The sequence below is a fragment of the Sinocyclocheilus anshuiensis genome, unplaced genomic scaffold (genome assembly GCF_001515605.1).
Source record: "Sinocyclocheilus anshuiensis isolate Anshui unplaced genomic scaffold, SAMN03320099.WGS_v1.1 scaffold987, whole genome shotgun sequence".
Lineage (NCBI taxonomy): Eukaryota > Metazoa > Chordata > Actinopteri > Cypriniformes > Cyprinidae > Sinocyclocheilus > Sinocyclocheilus anshuiensis.
In genome coordinates this window covers 169438-180144 of record NW_015542416.1, presented here as the reverse complement: position 1 = coordinate 180144, position 10707 = coordinate 169438, and the positions used below count along the sequence as shown (strand labels likewise).

General features: G+C 38.6%; 1 pseudogene; it reads left to right on the top strand.

Moving 5' to 3' along the window:
• Window positions 1–299: 299 nt before the first annotated feature.
• Window positions 300–3765, top strand: LOC107693457 (tripartite motif-containing protein 16-like; annotated as a pseudogene).
• The last annotated feature ends 6942 nt before the right edge of the window (window positions 3766–10707 follow it).

Here is a 10707-nt window from a genome sequence, read left to right as displayed (position 1 = left end):
AAAATATAATGTAGCGATTCAGTATTTAAACTGTTATTAATAAAAGTCGTGGGGCAGCGTTGACAAGTTTCTGTGTGTGTGTGTGTGTGTGTGTGTGTGTGTGTGTGTGTGTCAGAAACCACAGAACACATGCATCTGTCTCCAGCAGGAGCGCTTCACATCTCACAAACATCACTGTGAGTCTGAGTTCATGGTTCAACTTTGCACACGTCTCTCAAACACAAACCAGGAAATTACTTTGCTGTTTCTGGAGAGAGAAAGTGAAAGTGAAGTGCTGCAGACGGTCTCTCTGTCTGTCTTTCACACAGACTCACACACGATGGCAGAAGCCTGTATTCCAGTGGATCAGGATCAGTTCATGTGTCCAGTGTGTCTGGATCTCCTGAAGGACCCGGTGACCATTCCCTGTGGACACAGTTACTGTAAGATCTGTATCACAGACTGCTGGGATCAGGAGGATCAGAAGGGAGTCTACAGCTGCCCTCAGTGCAGACAGAGCTTCGGCCCCAGGCCTGCTTTAGCTACCAATGTCCTGCTGGCAGAAATGCTGGAGAAACTGAAGAAGACCAGACTCCAAACCGCTGATAGTGACGCTGGATCTGGAGACGTGGAGTGTGACGTCTGCACTGAGGTCAAACTCAAAGCTGTCAAGTCCTGTCTGGTGTGTATGAACTCTTACTGTCAGAATCACCTCGAGCAACACCAGAGTTTCTTCAGAAGCAAGAAACACAAACTGACCGAAGCCACTGGACGACTGCAGGAGATGATCTGCACTAAACACGAAGAACCGCTGAAGCTCTACTGCAGAACCGACCAGCGCTGCATCTGTTATCCGTGTGTGATGGATGAACACAAGAACCATGAAACTGGACGGCAGAAGCAGAGAGGAATGAGAAGCAGGTATGAGCTCAGTCACACTACACATCAGAATACGATTGATGGAGCAGCAAAGACCCTGTGAGTAAATCACTCCCACATTTTACAGCAAGTGAACAGAAGTGTGTGTAATTTATTGCACAAATAAATACTGAGCAATGGCTGGTTTACCTCCTCAAGATGAAGTCTGAAGTGCTGAGAAAGCATGTGATTCAGATGAAATAGACTTCAGACACCGCAATGATTGTTTACACTTACCATAGAATAATATCTGAAAGTCTACTCCTATTATCAAACATCAGCTTAAATATTTAGTTTCAGTATATTAACTGTAAGAAGAACTGAACAGTACACTATACCCCCCCCAAAAAAAGAAAAATATTGTAAAATAGATAAATTGCCCCCAAAATGTCTATATATTGCTAACAATAATTAATAATTTCCTCATACTATCTGCAACTTTTACGATAATGATGATGATGATTATTATTATTATTATAATCATATTTATTTTTTATTTAACTCTAAACCCCAAATTTAGAGGAGATAAGAAATGTAAACAAATGTATTTCCCCTATGTACGCACATATATACATACATATTTATATGCATATATCTTTTACTCTAGGTTTCTGTTTGTGTTTAAAGGGCTCTTTGTTTGCATTTCCTTGTTTTCCAGTTTTATTCCTGTTTCCTTTGTTCTAGTTTACAGTTTGTTATAGTTACATATTGTCATCACTTGTGTCTTGTTTAGTTCCTCGTTTAATAATATGCCCTCAGTTCTCTTAGTTTGGTGTCTGGTATTGTCTTTGTTAAGCTGGTAAAGCTGTTCCATGTTTTTGGATCTTCTTCGTTTTGTTTGTGAATAAAAGTAATCAGCTGCATTTCATTTTATTACTGGTTTGTATAATATTGCTGATGTGTTCATGAATTTTGGCAGAGGATTCTGAAAGAGACACAAGTGAAATATCAGCAGAGAATCCAGCAGAGAGAGAAAGATCTTCAGCAGCTGAGAGAGGCTGTGGAGTCTCATAAGGTGAGTCTGGAGAAGAAGAGAAGTTTGTCTCCGTCTCAGTTCAGACTCACTGAAGCCTGAATCACTGTGTGTCCTAACAGCGCTCTGCACAGACAGCAGTGGAGGACAGTGAGAGGATCTCTGAGCTGATACGGCTGATCAGAGATCAGGAGAAGACTGCAGTGAGTCGAGCTGAAGGACGACTGGAGCGACTGGAGCAGGAGATCAATGATCTGAGGAGGAGAGACGCTGAGCTGGAGCAGCTGGAGCACACACAGGATCACAGCCAGTTCCTGCAGGTGACACAGATCCGTACACAGACTGGAGCTTCAGCGTGTCCGGAAAACCTTCATTTCTTTCTTTGTACCTGTTTGTGTGTGTGTTTTTTTTTGATAATTTAAAAAAAACTTTCATGGCCCCTGAATATTTTGTTATGTAAATATCTGAACATGAATATGTCAAAAGAAAGAACAGAGCCTCTTCTTTAAAAAAAAAGTTTTATTCCAGCTCAGTGCATGCTTTTTTAATCAACACTTGAATGTGGGTACATTTCATAAAAAAAACAACATTTTGAACAAAAGTTGAGAAAATTGCGTTGTTGTCAATAACTCTGTCTGGATCAGATTCAGATCGATGATCTAAACATAGATGGAGTCCATCGCTTCCATCAGCTGTGTATGATACTGGAAATTACTGGAGTATTTAAATTATTATTAGATGAGGCCTGGGCACAGAACAAATCACACAAGATTTGAAATTGAAAAAAAAAAAACTATCATAAAAAACAAGCTTGTTGTGTGTTTTTCTCCTGCAGAGTTTCTCCGTCTCTCCTGAATCTGCAGAGCAGCCCAGCATCACCATCAGTCCTCACCTCTCTTTCAGTCATGTGGAGAAATCTGTTTCTAAACTGAAAGAAAAACTGGAGGATTTCTGCAAAGAGGAGATGGAACAGATATCTGGCAGAGGTAATGTCACACCACACAGAAGAAACTATTAAATACAGTATGGAAGAGATTTATGTTTCACATGAGAATCACACTAATTATGTCTTTATGTTCACAGTATCATACAGTGAAATTATTCCCCTCAAAGAACCGAAGACCAGGCCAGAGTTCCTGCAGTGTAAGACACTATGAAACACACACTAAAATTACTTCATGATTTTCATTTAGAAAAACTATAAAAGGCATCACACCTGAGTTCATAGTGTTATTAAAAAGACTGTAAACATATCAAAACTAAAGATGTATGTAATTAACAGAGTCCTGGAATGAACAATTTCACATATGAAAAAGTATGTTTGTGGTAACTACATGAAATAAGTCTTGTTTATTTTATCTTCATCAGATTGCAGGTTTCTGACTCTGGATCCAAACACAGCATATAAATGCCTCTGTCTGTCTGAGAGCAACAGAGTGATTACTGCCACTAAAACAGTCCAGTCGTATCCTGATCATCCAGACAGATTTGATGTGTATCCTCAGGTGTTGTGTAGAGAGAGTGTGTGTGGACGCTGTTACTGGGAGCTGCAGTGGAGTGGAGATAATGGTGTGTGTATATCAGTGTCATATAAGAGCATCAGCAGGAAGGGAGGTAATGAGTGTGTGTTTGGATCTAATGATCAGTCCTGGAGTCTGCGCTGCTCTCCCTACAGATACTCATTCAGACACAATAACATAAAGACTGATCTCTCTGTGAAGTCTATCAGCAGCAGAATAGGAGTGTTTGTGGATCACAGTGCAGGAACTCTGTCCTTCTACAGCGTCTCTGACACAATGAGCCTCATCCACACAGTCCAGACCACATTCACTCAGCCGCTCTATCCTGGGTTTGTGGTTGGTCATAAATCATCATTGAAACTGTGTGATTTTTAACTGATATAGTTTCCTCATCTCTCACACTGTCTGAAAAGTAAGATTGTATTATACAGTGTTTTACCTGAATATTTTTGTGTCTTACTGTTACAACATTTGAGAAAACAACTTATTGTATAACCTTTGTAGTTTTTAATGTAACAATTTTGAGTAAAAATTAGATGTCCAGTATACTTACATATGCAGTTTATTCTAATCATAATAATCAGATTCATCTGATAACTGTAGAGCAGGAAGCAATTTTTTGGATTTAATAATCAGTGTTGGAGTTTGTTCTGCTCTTCCTCCAGTTACATATTCAGGCACAATAACATAAAGACTGAGCTCCCTGTGTCCTCCAGATCCTCTAGAATAGGAGTGTATGTGGATCACAGTGTGGGAACTCTGTCCTTCTACAGCGTCTCTGACACAATGAGCCTCATCCACACAGTCCAGACCACATTCACTCAGCCGCTCTGTCCTGGGTTTGGGTTTGGTTCTGGATCATCAGTGAAACTGTGTGATCTAACAGCAGAGATAGAAACCTGAGTCTGTGACTTGGACTCGAGTCGCACACAAGTCACAAAAAAACACAACTTGCATCTTGACTTGGACTTCTGAATATCTGACTCGAGACGTGACTTAGATTTGAAGACAGACTCGTGAAAACACAAGTCATTTTGTGTCATGATCCCAGTCTTGTTTAAGGACTTCTAAGCTGAAGTGTTTTCTGTTCCCTTCCCGTGTTTTATTCCTGTTCACCTTGTTGCATTTGTTACCCTATTTGTTTCCATGGTTACCCCTTGTTTGTTGTCATGGTGATTCATTAGCTCTGCCCTCCTCATTATCTTGTGTATATAAACCCCCGAGTTTCAGTGTTTGTAAGTCAGCTGTCTCCTATAAATGCCCATGTTCTTTGTTTCATGCTCTTGTTTTCTGGTTTCTCTGTTTACCCATAGTTGATTTACCTTTTGTTCAGTGGTGTAGTCTAGTTTATTTTGCACCTCATAAGCACCAGCACCACCACACTCACTAAACAGGGCTCTACACTTACTTTTATTTTTAGGAGCACTTGTGCTGCTGATAATTTAAAGGGGTCATCGGATGCCCATTTTCCACAAGTTGATATGATTCTTTAGGGTCTTAATGAAAAGTATATAACATACTTTGGTTAAAAATTCTCAATGGTAGTGTAAAACAACACCCTTTTTACCCTGTCAAAAACAGCTCTGTTTTCAGCAAGCCGTTTTAGTGCATGTTCCTTTAAATGCTAATGAGCTCTGCTGACCCCGCCCCTCTCTTCCGAGCCGCTCTCTGAGAGACTCTTAACTTTAGATGCATTCATCGCGAAACTTGCTAACTAGCTCATTATTAGGAAAGGCAATTTGCAAAGATTCATAAAAAAACATATACTCACTTCTTCTGAAGGTGAAGCTGGATCACGAATGATTCGCGCAAACATAGACGCATTTATGTAGATCGGGGGCGCATTCCCTTCAGAAACAATGTAATCCACTGCGTCTTCAGCGGCTCAGATGTCGGGAGTAAATGACGACTGCTATGTTCATTATTACATCCAACAACAGAACACCTCAATCGCTCAGGAGTCATTCTTGTCTACATCTGCTCCGGCGGTGAAACAATGGCGGACTGATGACAGCTCACTCAGGGCGGAGCTAAGGTAAGACACCAGTGTCAATCAACAATCGTGTTTTATTGAAAAACCAGGGGATCCCCCAAGTATATATTTATGCTTATGGGAGGTCCGGGACCTCATCGGGTCTTGTGTGTCTAATTTTGACATTGCAACAGCTAAATGTCTTTGAGTGAGGTGTTACTAACTTTATGGGATCAGGAGAAGACTTACAAACACTTCAGAGAACACTACACATCTCCATCAAGTCATCTCCTTTAAAGGCACCTATTATGCAAAATTAACTTTTACTTATTGTTTGAACATAAATGTGTGTTGGTGGTGTGTGTGCACAACCACCCTACAATAGTATAACTACTTTAATACTTAGACTTGTTAGAGGGTATTTATTTTCAAACTTGATTACATTTTAATCTGGACTACAACATGCCCTATAGATACTGTTTGAACATGTTTTGATTCTTTATTGTTCGGTCACACTTTACATTAGGGCTCCATTAGTTAATTCATTAGTTAACATAAACTGCCAATTAAAAAGTATTCTGAACATTCATTAATAATTTAAATATTTAATAACACGCTGTAAAAATCAAATGTTATAACTGTATTATTTAATGAACCCAAGCTAACATTTTTAACAAAGAATAATAACTTCTGTAGCAAATGTAGATATTGCTTATTGTTAATGTTGATGCATTAACTAAGGTTAACTAATGAGATTTTATTGTAAAGTGTTACCTATTGTTCTTTAAAATTCTTTTGCACTTTAATGTCTGAAACATTTGTTTACTTTATACATTTTTTGTGCATTGCTTTATTTTATTTAAATGTTCAGACCTTTGTGTTATAGGAAAAGTTATTAAACCTGTTATACTGTATCATGACAACACTTTTTGCAACTAGATTTCAATATTGTGATAATACCGTACTGTGATAAAAGCTTTAGCAAGTATCGCAACATGAAAATTTGATACCATCACATGCCTAATTGACATATTAATTTTTTATTTATTCATTTATAATTTATTTATTTTTGCCCTCAGACAGAATAAACTACATATACATCCGTGCTAACGATTTTATTTGAACAAAATAGATATCTTATCGCTAACAAGTTAGCTCAAAGCAGCAAGTGGGACAATTATTATTAGAGTTTTATTTGACATGGACATCACAATTACACTGGATGAACCATTTGCATCTGCTTGAGCGTTTTAGTACACATGCTAATTTTCAACACCTGTCCACAGTAGGCTTTTTAGAAAAAGAAAAAAAAAACAGTGATATTAATAATAATAATAATTTTGCTGAAAAAGGGGGTTGAAACGTTGATGTCAAAATAATAATTCATATTTCTTTTCATAGCAGCTTCTACTGATTTGCCATTAATATACATATTACTCAATTCATTAATTAGTATTATCATGTTATAATCTTTAGGAAATAAATTGTTATTCATAAAGATGACAGTTGTAAATGTAAATGATATTAAGAGAAATTAAAAGATGTATTAATTTGTTTGTTTGTTTTTTGCTAGAATAGTACCCTTAGGGGCTCACATGGCACACTCTAGAACAGTGGATCGCAACCTTTTTGACTTCAAAGCCCCCCTATTTGAAGGCCCCCCCTCACTCACAATTTCTATCTGATAAAATATTACAAAGCTTGGCATAAGAAAGATATACAGTTGTTATAAAAATAACCAGATAAGAAATATCTATTTTTGGTTGTTTTAGCTTGTTTTGTTTTATTTTAAATAATTATAAGTCATTTAGAGGCCCCACTGGAAGATTGTTGAGGCCCCCTGGAGCCTCTACTCTAGAAGTTAAATGACACTGCTAGCAGATAAACGTGGTTTCACCAAGTCAGTTTATGTCAAGTTGTGTGCTTATAACCAGAGTTAGGTGCTTCTTCGTCAGTGTTATTCACCTATCATTTCCCTCTGATTGTAGGGTTATAGTTACGGTTAGGTTTAGGTTTAGGGGTAGTGGATATGGTTTGGACTATTTTTTTTTTTGGACAGGAATGTTGCTCCAAGATCAACAAAATATGATGATACAGGAACATGTTCTACTTTGCAAAATCATTGCGACCCAAGCTTTGCACAAACAGCAACTCAAAATGATCTCATACAAATATTTAAAGGCATCCCAAAACCATAAAAACTCTTCATAAGTTTGAACCTAGACACTTGAACTTTTCTAGACACTATCTAACATATGCCAGCTGATTATAAGAGCTGTCACTGCAATACATCACATTCCTCACATTCACATTCACAATATTGTGAAATATTGTTAAAAAATAATAAAAAATTATTCAGGCCATATTTACAGTTTCAAACTTTGGCCTGTAACATCTAAATTAGCCAGTGTCTAAGTGTTGCATCCAAGCCAGAAGTGGTCCATGTCTGTTTTATGATATTTGGGGCATATTTGCCATGTCAAATGTAGGCCAAGTTAGGCTTACATCCTGATTTGACAATGCTGACTGTGCCATCTATTTGCCAAACGTGGCCAAAAATTTTATAAATTATTTGGGCCATATTTGCCATATCATATGTGGGCCACTTTAGGCTCACACCCACATGAGCTATGTGCTTGCTGTGCTCTATCTTTGCCAAAACTGGTCCAGAAATGTTTTAAGATAACTGGGCCACATTTTCTGCATTACATATGGGCCACTTTTGGCTCACACACAGATGAGCCAATGGTTAATGTGCCATATATTTGCCAAAACTGGCCCAGATATGTTTTACGATAACTTTGCAGCATTTGCAGCATTACATGTGGGCCACTTTTGGATCACACCGAGATGAGCCAATGGTTAATATGCGCCAAAACTACCAAAACTAGCCCAGATACGTTTTAAGACAACTGGGCCACATTTGCAGCATTACATGTGGGCCACATTTGGCTAAAACACAGAAGAGCCAGTGCTACTGTGCCATATATTTGCCAAAACTGGCCCACATATGTTTTAAGATAACTGGGCCACATTAGCTTTAACATACGTGGGCCACATTTGGTTTACACTCAGATTTCCCTTTGTCAGTTGTGCCACATTTTTGCCAAAGGTGGCCCACTGTTGGTTTGTGATATTTGGGCCATATTCATTATTTACCACATGGGCCACTTTAGGGTCACATTCAGATTACACATTGCCATAAGCACCGCATCTTTGCCTAAAAAGGCCCACATGTGATTTGAGATATTTGGGCCATATTTGCTATTTTACATGTGGCCCACTTCAGGTTCACATCCATTTTGTCCGGGCCATAAGAAGGCCTGCAGTGCCGCATCAATGCCTGAAGTGGCCCACATCCGTTTGCTATCTGGGTAAGTGGTGTGTTTTCTAGCACATGTAGTAAGACTGCATTTGCTGCATCTGATCAGGTTAAAAATTATACATCATCTTTATTATATGTTGAGAAATCAAACCTTAAAAAGCTTCAGGAGTCAAAGATCAAGTAGAGCCCTGCACAGGCCTCAAATATAGTCCCTAGCCCGGCCCATGTCCGACAGCTTATCAGAGTTACCGGCCCGAGCCCGGTGTCATCTTTGCGACACTGACTAAGAACACTAATTTATTAGTAAATAATTCAAATATCTCCTTACTATTTCCCCCGACACATTCATGGTAGGCTAATTACTTTTGCTGGGGCTCTGCGGCACGCTTTAGCGTATTGCGTGCATTTTTTGCACTGCACATGACCAATAGGCTCACTCTTTGCCGGGGTAATCAAATCAAAACTCTTCCAAAATGCAGCTTTTCCCGAAGCTTTGGGAACTTTTAGTAACTCAATATAACAATATTTCACACAGTAGCCTATGTGTGCTCTGCGCGTATATGGGAGAGAAGCTAAATGAGCCCGAGTCCGACCCAAGCCCAACCTGTAAAAAAAAAAAATGGCCCGAGCCCGGCCCGAATGGACTCAGCGTGTCAGGCCCCGACGGGCTTGCAGGCCTCTAAGATCAAGGCCACTGAGACATTAAAACATAAAATCCCTCATCAGATTATCAGGAGTGTGTTTCCCCAACAGCAGTATAACCCACTTAACTACCACAGGACCAGAAACTAACTAGTCAAGACATAGGAGCTTTGTCACACATCTGTCATTCAGACACATTGATTAGATATGTTGTTAATGACGTCAAGCAGGTGGTGAAGTGCTAACTTCTGCTAATTAATCAGTTCCAAGTTAATGTCAGATTATTACTGTAACAATGATCACGGCATCTGAGGACTGCTTCACTGTCTGTTCTCTGTTATTTTGTGGGTTTCCTTACGTTGCTTCAGTTTGTGAATGTTCGTTTGAACTATGGTTTCAGGAAACACTGAATCGCTGAACTATGATGGTAATGACAGACCTTGAGACCACAGCTAACGATGCTTTGGGAAAACGCACCCCTGGATGCAAAAAAGACCACGATTGCAGACACAGAACACAAATAACAGCAAAAATATGCCAGTGGTTTGTGAGTGTGTACATGGCTAAAGGGAATTATTACAGTGTCTCTGCAAATTTTTTGTAAGCAAAAAATTAAACAAAAACATTCTGATAAGACTTTGTTTCATGCCAAGTGAAAAAATAACTGCTTGCTCTCTGTCAAATTACTTCTGGTGGAATTCTGTGTAAATTGGCATTCAGGCGACAGTTTTATAACATTATTTCAGTCAAAAACACAATTTCAGGTCTAAAAATTCAAACATTCTTAATGAATTCTGTTATTTTAGGACAGCAATCTCTTCAATCACTGATTGAATTGAACTGTATTGTTCATGTAACAGTGGAGTTCTTCAACCATTGGACTTGCATGTAACTATATGGAAGCTATAAGCATTAGATTTTTAACTTTTCTCTGGAAATTAAAGACAGCACACCACCATGTAGATAACTGTGACTGCTTTACCGGTATCATTAAATAGGAAACGCAGTGTCTAATATAAAGAATACTAATGTGAGTATCTATGGGTTGGTACAATGTTTTTCCAAGAGGTCTCTTCTGCTCAACAAGGGCTCGTTTTCTGTATTAATATATTTTAAAATATAATTTATTCCTGTGAATTTTCAGCAGTCATTATTCTTCAGTGTCACACGATCCTTCAGAAATAATTCTAATACGCTGATTTGCACTTTATTCTTTTTATCACAGTTGAAAACAAATGTGTTTCTTCAAATTTTGATCAATTTAATGCACCCTTGCCGAATTCACTCTGTCTTTCTGTCTCTCTGACACACTCACACACACACACACACTCACTCTCACACACACACACTCTCACACTCACACTCACACACACACACT